Source organism: Hyperolius riggenbachi, chromosome 5 (assembly GCF_040937935.1).
Source record: "Hyperolius riggenbachi isolate aHypRig1 chromosome 5, aHypRig1.pri, whole genome shotgun sequence".
Lineage (NCBI taxonomy): Eukaryota > Metazoa > Chordata > Amphibia > Anura > Hyperoliidae > Hyperolius > Hyperolius riggenbachi.
The window spans coordinates 248,689,790-248,714,742 of record NC_090650.1 but is presented as its reverse complement, the minus strand read 5'-3'; the positions used below and the strand labels follow the sequence as shown (position 1 = coordinate 248,714,742).

Sequence of the window (24,953 nt, the reverse complement as noted above, 5' to 3'; positions counted from 1 at the left end):
GCGTAGTCAAATGTTTAAAACTCTGATCTATAAATTACTCTGCTGTGCCACATCAAAATTAAAGTTAACAGTTACCACATTTATCAAAACGTAAGTAAGAACTGCTTATATTTTCCTGTTGGAACCAATTACCGGTATGTTTTAACTGCATTAGATGATTAGATGAACTGGAAAGTAAAAGTATGAACATGATTGGTGGTAATCAGAGCACGATTTTCCATGATACATCCTAGGCTGCTACCTGGGGCCTAAGGGCCTAGTGGGTGTCAAGAGGCCCAGCAGTCACCTTTTCTGATCCCTCTCCAATCTCAGCTTACCGAAAAGACTATTCAGGGAGGCAAAGCTACTACTTTGCTTGACACCTTCTATTTTCTCTTAACCCTTCTCTGGTGGTAACAGATTTATTAGTTTAGTAGGAAATAAGGCCTGATGTTTTTCATCTACATTAGGAAGAAGTTTGCTCGATATGAATGAGGCTTGCCCATAAACACATGAGGGCAGGAAAGAGGGAGGTACTGCTACATTTCGTGTATGGGGATGCAAAGGGAAGAGAATTACCGCTGATATGGGGCAACATACTGAAGGAAGTGTTTTGTGAATATGGGAAAGAGGTCTGAAGGTTTCCACAAAATTATAGTCAGATAAAATATGTAGCTGTTTAACAAACTAATAACTGTACTAATACTAAGACTACACAGAAAATAAAACACAGGAAGCCCAGCAAGTTCTGGCTACATAGCTAGAAATAACATTTTACAAGTAGATGTAGATAAAATGAATGTATCTATAGCTTGAGGACCTTAATACAAGTGACGTGAATGCAGTTAGAATACGGTAATATAGCCTTTGTAACTGCTTATAAAAGCCACACATCTCATTATATGTGAATCCATTGAAAGACTTTATGCAGTCAGCTCATAATATAGGTATTCTTCCACATAATTACAACAACATAACACAGTCCTAGCAAAAGGAGGGAAAATAGCCTGAAAAACATATTCAGTGGGACCAAATGTATAACTAGAGACTTCTTTAGTTCATACAACAATTCTATGAGTAACACTCTCCCATCAAAAAAGACTCCATACTGTGCATTATTAACTGTGTTTTTTTTGTCATTCTAATTATCTGGTGCTTGGTTTTACTCACAAGAGGATTCTTTCTGTCAGTCCCTCATGTATGGCTCTGAAAATTGTTTTATTGTGAAACTTTTGCAAAGGTTCTACCTATCCTGTCAAATGGGAATGTCATCTGTATTAGAAATACTGCATACTTAAGGCCTGAAGCCACTTTGCTTTAGTAACTAGGGCATTTGCTGGAACAGTTAGTTACACACCTCCAGTCGAGTCTCACACCTCCGGTTATGTGTGTGCGTAACTAAACATAATGTGACAATGAGCATGAAATTGACAAATGGCAACACTTAGTTACACAACTGTCTGTTAATTAATTGGGAGCTCTAAATTCTGATTATCCCTATGCTAAATGTAATCTTAGACAACACTCATTTTGCTTCCTGTGGAACATTTTTTTTCAGGTGTTATGTGCTCATTACTAGTGGCAATGGTTCTATACCTCTTTTTCCCTGACGTCGGCTGAAATAGCCCCTGCACTGGATTGGACCATGGGTGACTGACTGAGGCAGTGGAGATGATTTTAGAAACAAAATGATATACACACTGTGTATGACCAGGGCCTGATGTATTGTATCACATTTAACATGTGAAGCTGCAGATGTGTCATGGAAATTTAATGGGATATTATACCATTTGACCTTCACTTTTGGGAACTTGCCCCTCCTGGAATACCCAATAGTACATCACTGTGCTGCTGTATTTTAGTGAAGGTGTCTCATTTACAATTGACGTACAGAGGAATTCGAAATTCCTACTTCCCTAAGAGAAACGATGTGAAAAGGTCTTATACTCTTTAATAAATTCTAGTTTCTGGGGTATAATGCCCAACTTTGGCTTGAACAGTATTTGATACTCACATGTAGAACTAGATTGCTGATAGTGGTGTTGGAAGGGGAATTTCTATACTTGTTCTGTGGTAATGATCAACACATGTCAACGTGTGCACTGCAGTCTAGATGATTGGAAAGTGCAATTTCCGCTCTGCCAAAATTGCGGAATTCCGCCAGCACAAAATTCCGTAACTGCTACATACCGTCTGAATTTTTCTAAATTCCGCGGCATTCCATTGGGAAAAAAATCTCTCTCTCTCACTCTCTCCTCCTCCTCCATGGATCTTGTCTTCCAGGGATTTGTAGGGTCTCAAAAGCAAGCTCACATGCATTGGCCAGGAACTGAACCCAAGTCAACTGCTTGGAAGGCAGCTATGCTCACCACTATACCACCAACACTACATGCTGAAGCCAGCCTAGCATGTACCATTGTGATATACCCAAGAGAAAAATGAGCTTGCTTATTTGCCTAATTTGCTAGATGAAAGCAGTGGGACACATGGTGATACTGCTTACAGGCTTCAATTCAAGACTTCAGATAGATCATGTGCCCCCCTGGATGATGCTGGTGTAACACACACAGCAAAGGACAGCAATTTGAAGTCTGGAAGATTCCAGGGTAAGGGTGGGAAGGATGAAAAGCTAAGTGGCCATGCAACATTTCCTGCTAACCTAAAGCTTACTTGTGGCTTACAACACATTGGCTTAAAGGGAAGGTTCAGGGAGGGTGGGTTAAAAATAAAAATCAAATTCCACTTACCTGGGGCTTGCTCCAGCCCGTGGCAGGCAGGAGGTGCCCTCGCCGCCACTCCGCAGGCTCCCGGTGGTCTCCGGTGGCGCGCCCGACCTGGCCAGGCCAGCTGCCAGGTCGGGCTCTTCTGCGCTCCAAGGCCCGGAACTTCTGCGTCCCACGCCGGCGCTCTGACGTCATCGGACGTCCTCCGGGCTCTACTGCGCATGCGCAGAACTACTGCGCATGCACAGTAGAGCACGGAGGACGTCCGATGACGTCAGAGCGCCGGCGTGGGACGCAGAAGTTCCGGGCCTTGGAGCGCAGAAGAGCCCGACCTGGCAGCCGGCCTGGCCAGGTCGGGCGCGCCACCGGAGACCACCGGGAGCCTGCGGAGCGGCGGCGAGGGCACCTCCTGCCTGCCACGGGCTGGAGGAAGCCCCAGGTAAGTGGAATTTGATTTTTATTTTTAACCCACCCTCCCTGAACCTTCCCTTTAAGACTTTACCAAATGCAATGCTCCAATCTGGGGAAGATTCTCTGTTTGCTGTTTTTTTTTTGTGTGTGTGGTGTCACAGTTCACACATCTCTTCATCTCTCTCTCTCTCTCTCTCTCTCTCTCTCTCTCTCTCTCTCTCTCCATATGGGCTTGAAAACCGCCAGACCATATGGGCTTGAAAACCGCCACGGCCTGCACCCTGGCCATAGTGCGCACCAGTCCAGTCACTACACAAACAGCTATTTGCAATGCATTACACTGTGAGTTTGGTGTCAGTGTGAAGCAGTACTTTAATTACACTCCCTGATTGATGTATACACATGCAATATGTTTTAAAGCACTTTAGGCCTGCAATTTAGCATTCAATGTGATTTATGCCCTTAAAACGATGCTTTGCGTCCAATCCAGATTTTTCCCCGGGACTTTTGGCATGTATCCCACTCCGCCATGCCCCCCTCCAGGTGTTAGACCCCTTGCAACATCTTTTCCATCACTTTTGTGGGCAGCATACATTTTTCTAGTTTTCAAAGTTCGCCTCCCCATTGAAGTCTATTGCGGTTCGCGAAAGTTCGCGAACCGAAAATTGGAGGTTCGGGCCATCTCTACCTCTTATCACCCTAGCATTTCCTCCTCTTTGCCTTCTCTTAATGGTGAATGGGGCAGGGAAGAGGAGGGATGAGAGGGTGATAGGAGGAAACTTCCTGTCTGAGTATTTGTCTGAGTATTTGACTTCAGCCAACAGTCAGATTTTTAAGGAGTGTTTATGGAGACCAGGGCCAATATGCAATTCACTTTTTCTCCTGAGTTTTCTCCTAGTGATATTGTCATAAAATACTGTTTAAACCAAGCAGGCAGCACAATACTCAAATCAATTTGATAGTACTGTTTAACCACGTTTTGAGTATTTTTTTCAATTGTAAAATAGGAGATAACCCAGGAGAATAAATAATTGCATATAATTGCATATGGGCCCAGGAGGGAATAAGGAGAGGAGCCTACATGAACATTTGCACTTATCTTAGGTAGCTTTGTCTGTGATCAGGTATAGTCTATAACCACAATGAAAATTGAAAAGTTCATGAACTCTGCAGATAACAATTTTGCTTTTACTGTTCTTTTTTTAAAAATATGCCCCATATATTCAGGAGTACTTCTGGAAAATCCCTAGTACATGCAAGGGGCGCAATTCATTTTCATTCAAGTAATAGCTATAAAAATAAGCAAAAGATAAGATCTCCTGCTTTCAATTAAACGGTGTGGATAAACAGCTGCAATGAGACAGACATAAAAATATGCTAGAGTAGGAAAAGGTTAATTCCACCTCGTATGCCTGGGCCGTCTTTACTCCTTAGTGTGCTGGAATCCTTACTTCATATTTTTGACTAAGTTATGTTTTCCTTTTATCATCGTTCTTTATTTTAAGATCAAATGATGAGTTTCTAAAGCTAACTTGATCAAACAGCAGAAAGATCAAATGCTGAAGTCAGAGGGTGAACTACTGAGAATGTTGTACAGTACAAAACAGTGCTGGGATTGCAAAGCAGGAACTTCTACATCGCGTTATAGCTGGACTTGGTACATGAAGACTGCATTTAAAGAGAACTCCAGTCTAAAAATAAACCACAGCTAAAGAAATTGGCTCTCGATGTGCTCCTTGTTTATTATTAATCTCCAGGATCATGTCATGCAATCTAGTAATACACATTTACGTGCGATTATACGGGCAGATTTTTCACCTGCTTTATACTACTAGATTACATAAATTCACTTACCGTAATCTAATCTACTTAATTACAGGCTAGTATCTGTAGTAGGAATAGAGTATTCGCTAAAAGCAGCTAATCAGGTTTCATCCTACATATAGAGGGCATGATCTCTTTAGTAACCAATATGCTTTGTAGGAAATACAGACATACTGTAGCTGTCAACTTTCTCATTCATACTGGATTTCATTATAGTCTAGTTTCCTTTGATTTGTTATTTGTGAATCTGCCCCAGTCTGTTTACGGCTCATTTTCCCTAAGAACAGAGTTTAAAAAATTCAAACAGGCAGAATAATCTGCCCCGGTATGTTACCAGCTAATTTATGAACTCGAAGAATATTAGCACTAACACAGCTCATCAGTGCCATAATTAGCTTACAAGACAGCATGCCTGAGAGCTTTCATGGGCCAGTCAGGCATGAGTGTGCATGTGACACAGATATGTTTACACACATCAGTGGACAGGGCAGTTTTAGAGACAATACAGTTTCCTTGATGTTACTTGTAGAAGACCCATTTTTGCTCAGAAAATCCCTGCACTAATGTGCTTTTTAAACAAAGGATATACATTGTGTTTTTTTATGGCAGTTTTCATTCCATATTAAAAGCCCATACTGATCTGTTCTATAGCAATCACATGTTTTCCAGCACAAAGAGTGATCCAAGAGTCCATGGTATAGTGCAATAACCATAAACTCAGGCTTACATAGCATATGCAATAATTCAATTCACTTTTTCTCCTAGGAGATAACCTTTCATCCTGTATTTAAAATAACTTTCAGCACTCTGCAATTTAAAAAGTATCAAAAAGCAGGTGAAAAGTACTGTCAAAATTATTTTTTTTTCTTGTTTGCTGTTGGTTTAAAGGTCATTTTATTGATGGCATGACATATCACCTAGGAAAAAACGTAGGTGAAAAAGTGAATTGAATAAGGGTCAACATTCTGTAAATTTAGTGCATGTATTCAGATGAGGAGTGAATGTGAATGTGAAAAACAAAAATCTTTGTGTGTGAGATCATGGATTTTTGAATCACAATTCATGCATACATTTAGCTTTTCAGCACAGAATGGCATTTCATAAGCCTTGCTCATGCCCATGGAAATACTACCCATCCTATCACATAGTATATCCTCAGCCATTGCTTCTTCCTGCTGCCATGCCCAGAGTGAGTCCCTTTGATTACATTCAGCTGTGAGGCATTATAGTTGTCACTTCTTGCGCAGTGAAATTTGTAAATACCTCTGTTAACAAGATAAAACACTCCTACATTGCAACACAAAAAGACGAGAGAGTAGAAACATACTTCCTGCTGCTTTAACAATTGCAGAGGCTGGTCTGAGACCATCTCTAAATGTACTCTTAATGGGGTTCTGTGGGGGGGGGGGGGTGAGGATAAAAACCGCCACTTACCTGGGGCTTCTATCTGCCCCATGTAGCAGTAATGTCCCACGCCGTCCTCCTCCGATCTGCCATTCCCGGGCGCTGGCACCGGGCCATTATTTGTCTGACAAAGACGAATAATGCATGCTGCCACTCGCGTCATCGGAAGCTTACTGCGCAGAGGCAGTACGAAGTTTTCTTGTACTGCGCCTGCGCAGTAAGCTTCCGATGACGTGGGTAGGAGCGAGCAGGCGCGCGGCCATGGCTGCACAGCCGCAGCTGGACGGCATGCCGCGCTAGACCAGGGCTGGTGGTGGGGAACGGCAAATCGGAGGAGGACGGCGTGGGACATTACTGCTACAGGGGGCTTATAAAAGCCCCAGGTAAGTGACGTTTTTTATCCTCAGCCCCCCCCCACACACACACACACAAAGAACTGCTTATAATCACAGCTGTTCAGACAAGCCTATCATTTGCTATATGTGCGGTAGCATGGGAGGCTCATTGTCTCATCTCTTAACCTCTGTGTCTCCTTCCCTAATGTCTCCAACCTTCTACCCTCTACAAAGTAACCTTGTATGGGCAGGCTCCGCCTCCTAGTGTTTCCTATTCTGCTGTAATTTATCATATGAGTGAGCATGTACCAGTATTGGTGATGTCTCAAACCACACATCACCTATGTATGTATTGATATTTGTATTGCTGGATGTCCTGATTGTACAGAGTTTTGAATGTCTCATATGTCTATTCTCCCCACTGTTTGTTTTGTACTATGTACGGCACTACGGAAGATGCTGGCACTATACAAATCAATAATAATAATACGTTTGTGCCCAGAAATGATTTAATGTGTGTGGAATCTCTGAAGTGTCAACTAGTTGGGGACCTATAGGCTGAATACCTGATCCTGCCTTCCTCCTTACTGGCTCCTCTAGACGGGGAAACCATTAGATGCCTGATATTCCCATCTTCTATGCTGACAACTCAGAGCTTTGCCTCTTCAGATTAGATTCCAGTAAACTACTTTATCATTCTTTGCTTCAAGCTTGGCCAGTCTTCCAATATGGTGTGCTTTGGACTGAACATCTGCTTTATTTCCACTAATGTCTCTAATAATGAGAAACATTCTGTGTCAGGCTTATCACTACTTGAACATCTTAATGCAGCAGGGACAGCCACGCTATCGCAGGGAAAAAACACCTATATAAGTAGATAAATACTTGTTCTACTTACATGTATTGTACTGTCCATGCTTTGATTTCAGTGAAATGTATATAATACATAAAGAAAAACCTTTTCCAGGCATTTTCCAGATTTATTGCCTCTAACTGAAGCCATGCCTGATGTTATTTCCTCCCTTACTCTTTTTTTCTCCTAGAAACTGCACTGTCATATATAGCTTGCTTTGTAAACACTTGCGAGGACAGCATAGATTGTATTTCAGCAGCTTCTGTAGAGGGGTGTATCTCCGTTCTCAGTCTACTGTCACACTGAACTGCCCTCAGCCAATCAGTGAGGAGCAGGAATGTGGGAAGGGAGATAACAAGCTTCCTTCTCCCCGGCAATGTACCAGAAAGAAGACAGGGTGACTGAGATAAGATTCATTACTGCAGAAACATGTATTATTATATTGGAATGGAGTGGGTAAATGGAATTGGATTTTGTGGCTGACAATCCCGCTTTATAATTTGGTCTATGTAGGCTTTATCCCTGGAGTGATGGGAGAGAAGTGATAAGATAACTGGAGTGAAGAGGGTGAGGGAATGTGCGTGAGGCATGCTACTATTCCACCTATTATAACATGTCATCTGTCATATATATTGGTGCTACTTTATGGTGCCAGGCCTCACAATATTTACACAGTTTACAAACCTTACCTTGTAGATGTTTATAATACTTTATTGTCAATCACATGCACACCTTATTATTTATGTACTTACACATCTTCCTGTACCCCATGTAAATAATTATGACACTTATAAATGCAATCTGCAGGAATAGTATGATTATTACTCTACACAGTTTTCAAGCAATTAAAACAAACGTTCATTCAACATAAAATAGATAAAACAAAAGGAATGTAAAAATACAATGCTCTGCATATTCAAATACCTAAATGCACAAAGAGTATGTTATGTACTTCAAATCCCCTGGAAATAGATGTGTTGGATCTTGGATTACTGCAGGCAGACTACATTGCCCTTTGTTTGTACATCTCTTTAAGTAAATCACCTCAATGTATTTAACAACAATTAGGTCAGTGATTCAGAAAATCTCAGAGGCAGTATAATATATTCTGTAGCACATCTATTGTAAGTTTAAATCATTTACACAATGAAGACAGAGAAAAAAAAGTTTCCACAATTAGCATAACTAATTGTGACCTTTGTTGAGGAAAAGTCATGTCACGGGAATAGGGTTGTGACAAATTCCTGCTTTTTCATTCTAACATAACCACAATCCCATGGCTGCACTTTGAAAGGGAACAGAATTGTGTTAATAGGTACAAATGTGGATGTGCCATAAGATAGCGTGGAGACCTTTCTGAACTCAACCAGGCTGGTGGTCTGAGTGACCAATATACATTTAAGGCCATGACACACATTGGCAATTAATTCCTAGCTTTTATTTATACCATTTAACACTTAATTTGATCACTAATGTGGCATTAGTAAACTTGTGTTAGCTAAAGAATAAAAAAAAATACTAACTGATACACTATGTGCTTATAAATATGTTGAATATTATATCATATATCATCTTATATCAATATTATATCATATCCATATCCGATTGATCTAATATCTCAAATTTTCCTTAACAGACCACACAAGATTTACTTTGTGACAATTGCCATGCCAACCTAAATGGAGAAAAGGCACCAGGTTATCCCTAAAAATGAGACAATATACTATAAACAGACAACAACACCAGGAGCCATTAGGTGTAGTACTTTGAAGTTATGAAAGGGAAGAGGCTTATGAAATGACACCCACAAGACAGGGTTGCCTCTCTACAATCACTATTAAGGCAAGTGGAGTACAACTCAGGTTTAGTCTTCTGACAGATCATCCATACAAAAAAAAAGTTACCTTGAACAATGGCCACTGGACAAAAAAAAAAAAAAAACTCCAGTCGTATACTGGACAACTGATATAGTAGATGGAAGAACACACCCTTTAAATATAGTTGTTTATAGAGGACTACAAGAAAAAAAATGCTTACCCCCCAATAATATTAATAACAAAATCAGAATTAGTTGAAAGCATTAGAGCAATGTGTTTCATGGAATAGAACCTGCTTCCTCAAATTCCAATGCCACAAGGCTCAAGTGACAGTATATGAGTACCTAGGATGTTTACAGTCCTTTTATTATATTATACCTCTTTGCACTGTTGCAGTAGCGTAAACTGTACATTATCAGGCTTAGGGCCTGGAGAGAGTCTACGGCCTGATGGATGCTAGCCCCCACCAAATCTTACCAAAAAAAGCCAGGCGACCAATGCCATCAGTGGTGGGCAAAAACTGCTATCTTGCCAAGGGCCCCATTTCATCTTAATCCGTTTCTGTGAGCACTAAGTCACTATCTTTTCATTAGCTATCACTATGGTCGGATAAAACCCAGTTAAGAGCTGAAAACTCTTCCTACATAATTGCAGAAAATACAGTATATATTTATATATTTTTTTTATAAATCCATGCCAAGTTCTTAATATTACTTATTCTCTTCAGGCATGTCTTGCCCTGGAGATGCTTAGTATGTTAGGCCCAATTTGCTTTTGTAAACACACGGGTTTATCTGCTAATATTACTTTTCTATGTACAAATATCATGAGGCCAGAGTATTAGTTTCGTTTTAACTATATTTTTGAAAATAAACACATAGTTGAAGATTCATAAAAAATAAGCATTTACCGTTTGATGAATAGCAGTAAAGCAACTACAGCTGGTAAAACCCATATTGCATTAATTTAAGTAAACTGATTCAGCTATTAAGCAGAGGTGTTATTTTGTCAACAGAAGAACACTTACATCATAAAACAGTCCACATGATAAGTTCTGGCTGTATTACTGTTTCAAGTGTTTTGATAAGAGGATTATGGTTAATAAAAGCAAGATAAGTGTTAAACTGTGACAATTAATAATATTTTAACCATGCCTTTACAAGCACTACATCCATAATCCTCAAACGGAACTGCATAAAGTGGCTTAGAAAGGAATTATCGCTTCTGAGATGAATAACTTGCAACGGATTATGGCTGAGGTAACAGGATGTTACATACATTGTGAACTGCACAACATATCTTTCCTAAGAAATACAGAATAATCCCATTTCCATTGAAGACCAGGACATTAGTGAAAAGTCCCAATGCTTTGTTCAGAAAGGAAGGGAAGCACACCTAAATTGTGGTCAGGTGTTCTAATAGCTCTGTGACTGGAAGAAGGCTTTCTAAGTGAAGAATTGCTTAGATATCTACATTAGCTTTAAACAAACCTGAGTTCATTTTAGGCAAGAGGGAACATCCCAGCAATCAGCTTACATTTTCAGGGAGATGGCTTATGTATAAGCTAAGACAAAATTGTCTAAGATGTCCCACGTTTTGTGTTGGGGGACTTCCATATGGGAAAAGGATGAAAGGAGGCTTTACCACTGTCTTTTCCTTCTCCTAGTTCTTGTTTTGTTCTCTAGTCACTTCTCCCCCACAGCTCTCTTGATTCTCCTCCTGTCAGTTCCTGCAGTCACCCTGTCTCCTTCTTAGCCACTCCCCAGTTACAGCACATTCTATCATTTATCTTGCGCATGCATAGCTTTTGGAAAAGCAGCATAACTTTTCCCTAGTGCTGGTTGTTGTTCACTGTTACGGATGTACAGTCAGTCCCACTGCTATAGCAAACTTAAAGCAGCAATTGTGGCTAAAGGCTCACCATCTAGGCACTTTTTTTAAAGAAGGGAACATGATTAAAAAGCAGAATACTAAATTAACCCAATAAACGGTTCTTTTTAAATAAATTGAATATACTACATTATACTTATTTCTGACACTTTGGCCTTTCTTTAATTCATTGTTTCTCCTAAGTTTTCTTTTAGGAGATCATGTTTCAGAAGGATGAAAAACTATGGTTCAAATTATGCCGAGTTTTTTATTGTTTGCTGGTGGCTTAGAAGGCATTTATTGATAATGTGTAAACATATTACTTAGGAAAAAACTTAGGAGAGAGTGTGAATGGAATAAGGGCCTTTATTTTGGCATGCACCATATTAGGAAAGTTTTTGCATGACAAGTACCCCCAGTATAGTTTTGATTGTGTTATACCTAACAGTGCTACCTAACAGTGCTACGTGAAGGTCACCACTTGGTACCCAGCTGACCAAACTGTGCTGGTGCATGATGCAGCCCAACCCTTTCACCCCAAGTAAATGACACATCAAAATGCGTCCGACCAGAATGTTTTCCCATGCAGTGCCACAACACTGTCAGTGTCAGTGACAGCATTTGTGTAAGAGGATGGTGCAGAATAAAGTACAAAGCTAGCTCTACACTGCTTTACATGTCAACAAGTTCTTATTCTGTAGAAATTATGTTCAATCCCCCTTATTGCTTTTAATTAGCCAAAATACTTCCATAGCTTTGTTTATAAATGATTTATCATTTTCTACATTTCAAAATGTGTGATACTGAATTGGCTGTGACAAGTCCAAGTTCCCCCTGAACCTCTCCGAGGCACCTCCTGGGGAAAGCAAAACTAGGCTCTAGGGCAACCAGTGGCTATACAGTAAAAAGCTACACAAAAGCAATAGGAAGAATTGATTTCTGTGTTTAATTATTCTAAGGAATGCTGGCCTAATCTTGAAAAGAAACGTGGCGTAAGAAGAAATTAAATTTAAAATAGATGAAAGGTTTATTACATTAGCATTTTCACATTACTAGATTTGAAATTTGGAGCAAAGTAGAGAAAAGTCCGCTTCTTTGTTCCTATATGGGAGCCCAAGGAATAGTCTTTTGCCTTCTCAGAACACCAGCATTTCTAAAGTCTTTGTTCTGTAAGGAAGACAAAAATGACTCTCAAAGTTGTGTGTGAGATCTCAGCAGAGGCAGCAGCGTGTGGATGGGCATTTTGCATAGGAGATTTGATGTGCTCCTCTCTCTACACTTGGAGACTGTTTTAGAACAGTGAATGTGCATCAAAGCGACGCTGTGACATGATCACCCCTAGCAAGTACCCAAGCCTTCACTATTCACACAAACCCACAGCACTGCCGCTCTGTACTGTATTCAGATGGGCCTTCTGCCTTTGTAAATGAAAAGGGACAACCTCATTGATACCTTGTTAGAGGGGTGTGTGGAAAATACAAAACAGACACCCATCGCACTCCCCCTGCAGCTATTTGAAATGAATCCAATTAATAAACTGCATTTCTGCCCAGAAGTGAGGCAAGATTTCTCATTAATTTCTGCCTTGGAGCCTGCGTTCATAGTCAAAAGCACATATATACATAAAAGAAAGTAATGAAGTGCTTATTTGATTTAAGTACAGTGCACATATAAAGAGCAGTTCCGCTCAGTAATATTCAAATCTCCAATGTAATATGGTGTAATGTAAGTGGGTTTTCTGCTCTCTAACATCCCCTCCAGCAAAGCAACATTTTAATCCCAATTAGTATTTCAGGGGAAATATTTTTCCCCTCTCTCGGCATAGTAAATCGACATTATGTGTACATGAATGGAAAACAATCAGCCTCGCTATTCAGGCTTGGGAAAGATAGCTAGAGCAACCTTTTCCATCATGCTGTCAGAAAAGGTGAGGAGGAAATTAAAACCAGGGAAAAATGGGGCGAGAAGGCTTTTAAATGTCTTATTAAATAAGGCACGGATGCATAGTAATCTAGATATTAATAAAAGCAGCTTAGCATCATTCATCCATGGCTGGCCAGCACATTACTTATTTTAAGTGGAAGTGCAGCTCCACAACAAATCCACATATTTTCTAGTCACAAACACACTGCCGAGAGTTCAGTAGAAACTTTCCTAAAAACACGATGTGGTGAAAATGCAATTCACGTTCTTATCAGCACTAATGAGCTTGTTTACTTTAAAAAGACATTACAGACAGCAGTGATGAAGTACAGTGTGCAGCGGGCCATAGCAACAACTAGATTCCCCTTGCGGTAATCAACTCTGTGACATATGGATTCTGTTTGGATGATATAGGTAACCACATAAAGTGTATTAACCCTTTCCAAGCCTACGTTGGACTATGTCCAACATTGGCCTTTTCCAGCATAGGCCCAATGCTGGACCTAGTCCGACATAGGAAAAATGGCTGCCGTGAGATGATGCTGCTGCCAGATAAAATCCAGCAGTAAAGTCTGAAACTTTGATCACTGCCAGCACACTTCCTTATCCACTGTGCCATGTTATTTATACATTATGTGGGCGCATTTGGGCTAATCATTAGGGGCTGAATTGCCAGATCTTGCTTGGCACAGTGGCACCCTACATGGATGTGGGCCTTTGATCCCCTCCAGTACCATGCTGTATCACATAAAATGAAACTGGTGCATGTGCAAGGAGCGGACACAATGGAACACTTAGTGCTAGAGACAACAAATTAATAACAGCAGCCAAGCTATAGTTTTCTTCTAAGACCATCCCAAAATGTGAAAATTAAGATAGCTTTATACTTGTAGAAGTATTCCTATTTTATACAATGGCACAACTACAGGACCAACATTACACTTCAAGCCCCCCCCCCTCCATCCAGCACTGTATGTATGATAATCAAATGATGCAGGCCACCATAGCCATGCTTGTCCAGGTCTGCCACTGTGTGAGAGAGGTGTCATGACAGGATAAGAAATGGTAACTTTAGGATTACCACTATTCACAGCAATTATAGTTATGTTCATTACCAAAAGAGCACAAATAAAAGAGCTAACGCAGAGACTGAAGAAGGGCTCCATGTGGACCTCTTGGGATAAGGGGCCCTGATGTGGTTACAGCAATTGCATCCCCTTTTGCTAGGCTACTGGCCTTGACATAATTGAGACAACAAAATCAATTGTGCAGACAGCAGGTAATACATATTTATTTTTCATTTCTTTTCTTTTCTTTTTTTTTTTGGATATACATGTTGCTGTTGCATCAATGGTAGTAAAGTTTTTGTGGATATTACACACTATGGCCATTTTTATGTTTCTGATTTCATATAGCAGAGCTGCCTTCTGTTAGGACAGGAAACCACCTGAACAAGATGCAGTTATTGTGATGTTAGTGCTACTTAAAGTATGGGTTTTGACCTGTTGTATAGGCCATTGCATCTGGCAGGCTGTGATTATTGATGTTAGTGGTGGATTGGAACACTGAGCATCTTTTTTATGAATAAGGAATACACTGTTTATGGACTTCTATGTGTGTTGGACTGTATTAATTTTCAGACTTAGCATACTGCTTGTTTCTGTTTGTGTTGCCACCTACCTGGTTCTGGGAAATTTGCCTTGTTTAGGTAGAAGGGGCTCACCTACACTGTCCAGCCCTATGGAGTCCAGTAGGGAAAAGTAATGCTGTGAGTAGACAGAAACATTCTCTGATCTTTCTGTCACCATTTAATGTAGATATTTTCATCTAAGAAAATCTTAAAGGCAAATTCAGATCATCTTCTTTTTATACACCACAAAAACCATTTAGATAATTGTTGACTTTAGGAAGCCCACCCCCACCCCACCTCCAATCCACATCAATGGCATGGAAATTGAAAGCATTCCCTGTGCATGCCTCCTGGGCGCTACCATCTTCAGTCACCTAACTTGGAAGGTCAACACCACCACCAACTAGAAAAAAGCCCATCAAAGGCTAATTTTCCTCCACCAACTGAAGAAGTTAGGTATGGCCCAGAAACTTCTAACGAGCTTATAATCCACCACTATTGAATCTATCCCCTGTTCCTCCATCCTGGTCTGGTACGCCATCTCCACTAGGATCTCAAGGCACAGGAACAGCTTCTTCCCCTCAGCTGTCAGCAATCTGAGCTCTCTTCACCATGACCATCCTTTTTTACAAGCTGTAACCGATAGAACATGATTGCACTGCTGCACATTGTACATGATTGTGGTCAAACTCTATGTTACTGTTGTGTTTAAATTGCTGTATTGTTTTGTGTGTTCCATCCTGTGCTAGCCTTGTACGTGCCAAGCCCAATTCTGGGCACCACCCAGTCGTGCTTGGCAAAATAAATTATTCTGATTTGGATATTAAACTCCTTCAATGTAAACGCAAGCAGATGCAAACTTCTTTTGTCAGTCCAGACAGTGGACCAATGTGCAGCCCCGGCAGGGACTTCAAAGATGCTTTTCTAGAGCTCCGAGAGACAGTAATTACAGTCAGAGATACACTGTAATTACAGCATTGGGACTTGGTGCGAGAGGTGGTGGATGTCTAGCGGCGGTAGGTAAATTACTGGGGTGTGACAAGCACAGCTGCTGGGGGCTTTGGTGATGTGCGGTGGCCAAAGTGGCAGCTCTAGGGGTCTCCTTATTAAAGGAAACCCCCAGATGCAGCAGTGGAAGATGGCGGCAGATGTTCAGAGGGTGCACGAGAAGCCATGGTGCTGAAAGACAGCGCCACAGCATAAAACCTCACTCCCCATTGCCCATAACATGGGAGCATTGCTCAGGCTTTAGTGTGAGAAATGCTCCCCAGCGATTGGCCATCTCACCAAGGAAAGCGGCTATAGGATTTGCCGGGAATCCTTGTGCAATGGCTAGGCGATAAGTAGCTCCCATCTGCAAGCTACTTATCACCTTTAATAGAATATGGCCCTCTCTCTCCAAAGGTTTTGAGGTCGTTACTGGGGTGACCAAGATATTAGATCCTGTTGATCTAAGATGATTGTGGAGGGGTGTGATGCAGTTGCAACAAGTCCTTTAAGTATCCAGGGCCTAGATTGTGCAGGGATTTGAATGTCAATAAGCTAATCTTAACTACTTAAAGACTGCCTCACGCCAATGGGCGTGAATGCGGCGGCAGCCCCAGGACCGCCTAACGCCAATTGGCATCAAGTCCTGGGGCTGCAGTTTCACAGGGAATGGTCGCGCGCATGCACGATCGTTCCCTGCCCGTTCACCGTGATTAGCCTGCTAGCCGCCGATCGCGGCTAGCAGGCTTCTTGTAAATGAAAGGGGAAAGAAATCCCCTTTGTTTACATGTGTACATTGCTGTGGTCCGTGGCAGCGCTGTACGAGATCGGCGATCCCCGGCCTCTGCTTGGCTGGGGATTGCCATCCTCTCATAGGCTGGAGCCTATACAAGGCGGAACAGGATGGATCGCCGTCCTGTTCCAATTCCAGTGCACGGAGGGGAGGAGGGAAGGGGAGGGAGGAGGAGGGAGGGAGAGAGAGTCTCATAGAGGCTAAAAGAACAACAAACTGCTGCAATGATCGGACCCCTCTAGCGGCATGTCCGCTTAGGGACAAAAAAAGGAGGTGAGTCCGATCACTGGGCTCCTTTGCTGGGCTGTGAAGGAGGCTGAAAAGCCTGCACAGCCCAGTGCTGCAAAAAACAGCCTGGTCTTTAGGGGGGGGAGGAACACTGTGGGCGTCAAGTGGTTAAACAGAATTCTCCATTTTATCGGTGACCAGTGGAGTAAGCAAAGGGTTGAGGGTTGGGGTTGTGAATGCACCATTGTGCATCTGGCATAGTGAGAACCCAGCCTTAGAAAGACTCTGATTACTTAATGTTGGTGATGATGGGGAAGGGAAAACATTTGGATGGAATACAGACTACTGTTACATCTTAGTGAATATGTGGACAGGCTCTTCTTTTGACTGAGGAAAGGGAGTGGAGGATACAGGTGTTCAAAGTCCAGTTCTAATGCTTTTGTCATCTGATGCAAGGTCTCAGTGCCATTGCCCCTCTTTCCCTACCAGATGAAGTGTGGACAGTATCCGGCCCTTCTAAAGAGGTCCAGCCAGATGCAGTGTTCTGTTCCCCATCACAATCTGTCTGTGCAGTATGGCCTTACCTAAGCGCAATCACCTGCTCCATCACCAGATCTTAAACTCTTCTTCATGGTGTCTGTCTTAAGGCCCGTACCCACCTTGCGATTTTTCAGACGATTTTCCTGATGACCAGTGATTTTTTTGATCGACGAGCAGACGTTTCTGTGATCTTGTGACATGGGTACAGGCGCACGATCACGCAAACGTTGCTTAGCATTGCACAGCAATAATGACCGTCATGGCAGATTGGATCTTTAAGTTCCCCGACGACTTTCGCGCAAAGTACCGCAATCGCTTGAAGTCTCATTCACGCCCATCATGTAATGTCGCACATACCCTCCGGCTGACAGATGGATCGGGAGCGCTCGTCGTCACGAAGACGTCACTGGAACCATCTTCCTGCATTGCGAGGTGAGTATGTAGCTTAGCAATCATGCAGCAGCATCTCTCCATAGGCTTCTATTGTCACATGACATGTATCCAGCATAAGGAGAGACTCTGCCGCATGGTGGTAGGAGGGGCACAGTACAGAAGAGGAGAGAACTAGGTGATGGACCAGGAAATTGTGCTCCACTGTGGCCACTCTGCATATAAAAAAGTTGCTGAAACTTCCCCCCTAGATTTTGCCGCATTAACCCAATGATTCGAGTGGCTTCATGGTAGGGCCGGTGCTGAGGTGTACACATGCTAAATTCTCAGCTGAAGTGGTTCTGCACGACTGTCTCACTCAACGATTACCTAGAAAGTGTATGAGCCTTAAGTCAAAGCGACTAAGTGGTAACAGTAGGGGCAAATACAAAAATCTGTATATTTGATAAAACAATAGAACATATAGAATATGAAGTCACGCAATAAATCTAACATAATAACTTAAAATATGTGCTGAGTTTAACTATACCACATGGGCAATTTACATAAAGTGATGAGTGCAATCAAGATAAATGGAGACACACTGTACAGTATCAATGTCAAACATCCAATAAGGTGTAAAGAGGTTCCTTTATAATTCCTGTGTATCAAATATGATTTTTTTTTTTAGTAAACGTGCCAAAGCTTCACTTCTCTATGTTGTACAGCTCTTTAAATAAACCCTGGAAAACACCATGTAAAAAAGATCAAGCTGTTGAAGATGATGAAACATCTAATATTTCTCCTTATGGATCAAACAGATGTGTTTTCTTAAACCAAGCTGAGAGCTACCTTTGCAAACCAATTCTCCTTCATGATAAAGACTTTATAGCATGGAAGTTTCCTAGAAAAGTGTAACAACGTTTAGCCTCTTAAAAAACTCTCATTATACTTCACAATATGCCAGCAGATAATAAAGGAGACAGCTGCTGAAAAATAAACTTGTATGTGGCACTCCTTACATGACACTACTACACCAACAAAACAGATTTAATAAAGGCCACTGACATCATAAAACACTTATGCCAACATGCACAAACCATTGTCAAATACATTCTTATTCATATATTATTTTAAGATCACTTGCCACTTATTGGCATGCACATGAATTAAGTTAGTATACATTTCTACTTTACACTTTGCTATGTTTTATGAACACATTAAATCCACACTAACATCAAAGTTCTTAAAAGTCAATGCAATTATCACATTTTAAATCTTAGTATTCTGTCATTTCCTATACAATAAATAGAACATTTATGACACAAGCATACCTTATTTTTCTCCTTCTTTGTGAAGTCTTTGAGAATATACAGCCTGGGATGCCAACCTGACAGTTACTGTCCAGCCAGCCAGTGCACACTTCAGTCTCTTAACATAAGAGAATTGGCATAGTCACTTGTAGGGCAAGCAACTTTCGCTGAGAACTGAAGAAAGGGATTTCAAAAAGACACACCAACCAGAGCCTGTGCATCAGTCTGCTATTCTACTCTCTCTCCTCCTCCTGCATCCCCCCCCCCCCCTCCACACTGAATCACTGAACAAGCCCTCCGAGACTTACGTAAGAAGTCATTCACAAGTGAAAGCCTCAGGATGCACTGGCTGCGCTCCATTAGGATATAAAAAAAGAAGAAGAAATTGACTCAATATTCTCATATTTACCTGAATTATGTATTGATCAAGAAAAACATGTTGCATGCATTTTTATTCAAATAGGATGTAAAATTAAAGAGAGAGATTGAGAAATTCTCTTTGTAGTGCTTTGCTGCAGGTAGCTGGTTTCATTAGGCACACAAATAACGTGCAGATAAGATGTGATATAAGAGAGCCCTGTAACCTTCCTTTATATTGCTGCAATTAATTGGATGCTCTCTGCACCTAATTAGAGGCTCCAGCCTTTTAATTTTGCTTGTCCTTTTATGCAAATAAACAATGCATCTGGGCTGGCCTTTTAAATCATTATTAATTAGGAATTACAGTACTCCTAGAGAAGGCAGTCATTAATATAAGCAGCTAGTTCCATATTTCTCGTGCTGCAGGCTGCTGGCAGACCGCTAATTGTGGGGAGATTATATTGTAGATGAAAGCATGTCTCTGCCATCTGAGCAGCAACTTTTATCCCTGAAACCGATTGGAGCTTTCATTCTGATGAGTCACAAGGACACAGGGAAGAAACTCTCTCTGGTGTCCTTTTCTGAAATTGGAGCTCTGGAGAAAAGAAACATGATGGTTTTGTTTGCTGAGCAATATTTAATATACCTCCGATTAATTATATTTCTTAATTAGTGGCTTTCCTTACACAAGAGGAATGTATCGTCAGCCTCATTTCAAGTCTATAAAACAATTTGATACATAGTGTAGATGATGAAAATTCAGCAGTGTGCCGTTTGTTTTCAGGATTCATATGCAGCCATCTGGTCTACTCATAAAATTCCATTAGATATCTAAGATTCATTTCTTTTCTTACAAAACTAAACTCAAAATTGTTTGGAAAGTAAAGAAAAATCTAGTGTCGGATGTGATCAACCTTTATAAATATATATATAGCCTTTAGGATCCTTTCATATTGCATTCCGACAGTAACAATGAGGCCCCCGGTAAAAAATTAACCCAGTGGCCCCCAGGTAGACACTCCCCTGATCAAAAAGCTTCATTCGGGCCCTTTGCTCCTGCCACCCCTTGATCATGTAACCCCTCAAGTTAACTGTGCTCCTCGGGGCTCCTGCAATGTCTTTGGCAGTGCAGTGAATCACCTGTCCTGGCAGGCACGCTCCTCTGTTAGTCCTTGGCTCCGTGTACTCCCGTTTTTATCCTTGCAGGGATACCTCTCCTCTGTGACCTGGCAGCATGCTATTACATAAAAATATGCTGCCGGGTAATAGAGGAGGAGCGCCCCAACGAGAATGAAGTCAGTGAGTGCAAAGAGCCACGTACTGACACAGGAGCGCACCTGCTAGGACGGGTGGGATAATATCCTGCTGAAGACATTGCAGACACCTTGGTGGGCATCTATAGGCTTTGAGGCCCTGTGGAAATTGCTCCCCTTGCCTCAAGGGAAGCGCCAGCCCTGCGTTCTAAAAAGATTGCAACGCAATGGAGCCAAAAAGGTCACATTGCACATGATAGCTATGCTATGCGTCTATACAGTGAGACATGCAGTACAATGAAAGGATACCTCACTGCCACTGTAAATGCACGTGTTGCCCTATAAATGCACTGCATGCTGTGCATTATTATCCTCATGAGATGCGCCACAACGTGATAGCTCCATAAGAACTTAATTGCATTGTGTTATGAATGATGCAATGATATTGTCTGTTGTGACACAACGCAATAGACAAAGTGTGAAAGTAGCCTTACAGAAAATTCAGTGAGGGTTTATTCACTATTGCACAAGGCAGCACACACTGTTGTGTGGTGCAGTTTTGGTTCCGTCCAATTGAACCTAATGGGGTTACACAATGCATGACTTTTTTGCAACCTGTATAACATTTTACTGATGTAAAAAGGCCTTTTCAAGTCCTGCCTGTTGAATTTGTGTACATTGCTCAGCAATGTACACCTTGTTAGGAGTCTAACAACATTGTGCAGAATCTTTTGTAAATGTAAAAAAAGCTGGTTCTGCAGCTTTTGTATTGCATAGTCTATAGACCTTCATGAAATTATGGTGACAGTAATGTCCCTAGGAGCTCTGCACTTGGTGTGGCAAAACCTATAATATTACCATGCTATGTATTGTACAGTTTAATGTTTTTTTTTGGTAATGTATCATGTTTATTTTATATTCTGTTTTGATGCCAGCTATTGTAATTGAGTCCCTCTATTGTTTCTGCTTCAGATAGCTGGAGGTGCCACATGCTGAGTTGTCCATAGACTTGTTTACTTATTGAAACAATGGACTTGCTGGAAATGTCTAGCCTTTTGTGATCCATGCTTTTCTGGAAGCTTCTGGGCAATGCCTATAGAGCCAGGTGAGCTGTGTTGAGAGTCAGAATTGTGCTGGAGTTGCGACTGTGTATTTGTCAATGAAGTTTTGGATTTTTACTATTGCATGTGATGGAGTTCTTTCTACTGCTTGAGATGGAATAAAGGAGAATTCTTCGAACTAATGGTCTGCTCGTGGTGCATGGATACTCTTCTCGTCACATACTGGTGAGCAGCGGTGGGATCTTGCACTGAGCAACATGCAGCAACAAGAGTTAGAGCTACAATCTGTTGCCACTTTAACCACTTGCCGACTGGCCACTACCAATAGGCGGTGGCAAAGTGGCACTCCCAGGACCGCGTAACGCAGATTGGTGGCGGCACGTGGGGGACTAATTAGCCGGGGATCTGCCAGCATTAGGCTCCGCCCACCCGTGACGCCACCCAGCAGCGCCGGCGGGTTGTAAACAGCCCGATCTCCGCATACAAAAGTGTATAATACACTTTGTAATGTATACAAAGTGTATTATACAGGCTGCCTCCTCCCCTGGTGGTCCCAGTGATCGAGGGACCACCAGGGGAGGAGGCAGCTGTGTATATAAACACACACACACTGATCCTGCCCCCCTGATCGCCCACAGCACCCCTCAGACCCCCTTCCCTGATCACCCCCTCAGACCACTGTTTGCACCCAATCACCCCCCTAATCACCCATCAATCACCCCCTGTCACTATCTGTCAATGCTATCCTTCAGATTAGGTCCTAAACTGCCCCCTGGGACTCCTGATCACCCCCCCACGCCCTTAGATCCTCCCCAGACCTCCCCCTGTGTACTGTAAACATCTATTCTCCCCTGTAATCACCCACTGATCACCTGTTAATCACCTGTCAATCACCCATCAATCACCCCCTGTCACCACCTGTCACTGCCACCCATCAGATCAGACCCTAACCTGCCCCTTGCGGGCACCTGATCACCCGCCCACACCCTCAGATCGTCCACAGACCCGCCCTCAGATCACCTCCCAAGTACATTGTTTACATCTGTTATTCCCTCTAATCACCCATTGATCACCCATCAATCACCCCCTGTCACCACCTGTCACTGCTACCCATCAGATCAGACCCTAATCTGCCCTTTGCGGGCACCCAATTACCCGCCCACACCCTCAGATCGCCCTCAGACCCTCCCTGATCACCTCACCAGTGCATTGCTTGCATCTATTCTCCCCTCTAATCACACCCTGATCACCTATCAATCACCCCATCACCCCCTGTCACCACCTGTCACTGCTACCCATCAGATCAGACCCTAATCTGCACCTTGCGGGCACCCAATCACCCGCCCACACCCTCAGATCACCCTCAGACCCCCCCCCCTGATCACCTCACCAGTGCATTGCTTACATCTATTCTCCCCTCTAATCACACCCTGATCACCTATCAATCACCCCGTCACCACATGTCACTGCTACCCATCAGATCAGACCCTAATCTGCCCCTTGCGGGCACCCAAACACCCGCCCACACCCTCAGATCGCCATCAGCCCCCCTGATCACCTCCCCAGTGCATTATTTACATCTATTCTCCCCTCTAATCACACCCTAATCACCCATCAATCACCCCCTGTCATCACCTGTCACTGATACCCATCATACCCATCAGATCAGACCCTCATCTGCCCCTTGCGGTCACCCAATCACCCGCCCACCCCCTCAGATCGCCCTCAGACCCCCCTAATCACCTCCCCAGTGCATTGATTGCATCTATTCTCCCCTCTAATCACACCCTGATCACCTATCAATCACCCCGTCACCCCCTGTCACCACCTGTCACTGCTACCCATCAGATCAGACCCTAATCTGCCCCTTGCAGGCACCCAAACACCAGCCCACACACTCAGATCACCCTCAGCCCCCCCCTGATCACCTCCCCAGTGCATTATTTACATCTGTTCTATCCTCTAATCACCCACTGATCACCCATCAATCACCCATCAATCACCCCCTGTCACCCCCTGTCACCACCTGTCACTGCTACCCATCATACCTATCAGATCAGACCCTCATCTGCCCCTTGCTGGCACCCAATCACCCGCCCACACCCTCAGATCGCCCTCAGACCCCCCTGATCACCTCGCCAGTGCATTGCTTGCATCTATTCTCCCCTCTAATCACACCCTGAGACACCCATCAATCACCTCCTGTCACCACCTGTCACCCCCTAGCACACCTACCCATCAGATCAGGCCCTAATTTGCCCCGTGTGGGCTTCTGATCACTCGGCCAAACCCTCAGATCCCCCTCAGACCCCCTTCCGATCACCTCCCCAGTGCATTGATTGCATCTAATCTCCCCTCTAATCACCCCCTGAGACACCCATAAATCACCTCCTGTCACCACCTGTCACCTCCTAGCACTCCTACCCATCAGATCAGGCCCTAATCTGCCCCCTGTGGGCTTCTGATCACCTGGCCAAACCCTCATCCGACCTCACCGCAGTGACAGAATATTTATTTCTGATCACTGCAAAAAACACTGTACAATAACTGTGGCGTTGTAAAGATCAGTTTTGATTTTTTTTTAATCAAAACTCAGTGACCACAGGCTTTTTTCATCTGTTCTGAACCATGGATCTCTACGACTTAATTGTGGCTGAGAATAACCATTATGCCACACAATAACCGCCAATCCAAGAAGCTACCATGCCCAGCCTTTTCGGTGGAAACCACTCCAAGTTTCGAAACTTAACCATTTTTTTTGGGCCTTCTCCTTAACATGGGTCTAGTCAAAAAGAATGTATTGCGGTCTTATTGGTCTATGCACCCAACACATCACATGCCCATGTTCTCTGCTGCTATGTCCAGGTCACGATTTGAGAACATGCTGCGCATCCTGCACTTCAGTGCCAATACAACCTGTCATCTAAGAGGCCACCCTGCTTATGACCAGTTCCACAAAATTCGGCCCCTCATAGACCACCTGTCATCAAAATTTGCAGATGCTTATACCCCTGAACAGTCATTTTGAGGCATTTGGTTTACAGACTACTCCTCAAGGTTTTGGGCCCCTAAAATGCCAGGGCAGTGTAGGAACCCCACAAGTAACCCCATTTTAGAAAGAAGACACCCCAAGGTATTCCGTTAAGTGTATGATAAGTTCATAGAAGATGTTATTTTTTGTCACAAGTTAGTGGAAAATGACACTTTGTGAAAAAAAAAAAATCAATTTCCGCTAACTTGTGACAAAAATTAAAATCTTCTATGAAATCACCATACTCCTA

General features: G+C 42.7%; 1 protein-coding gene across 4 annotated transcripts in view; it reads right to left on the bottom strand.

The window, feature by feature from the left end:
• CDH20 (cadherin 20) overlaps positions 1 to 24,953 on the bottom strand; it is a 556,554-nt gene that overhangs the window by 105,110 nt on the left and 426,491 nt on the right. Inside the window, exon 1 of one of the 4 annotated variants that reach the window (XM_068236745.1) lies at positions 19,020 to 19,181. The exons of the other annotated variants lie outside the window; for them this stretch is intronic. The gene's annotated coding sequence lies outside the window, so the exon portion shown is untranslated. Of the gene's footprint in view, positions 1 to 19,019; positions 19,182 to 24,953 lie in introns of those variants that run through there. 4 annotated transcript variants of the gene reach the window in all.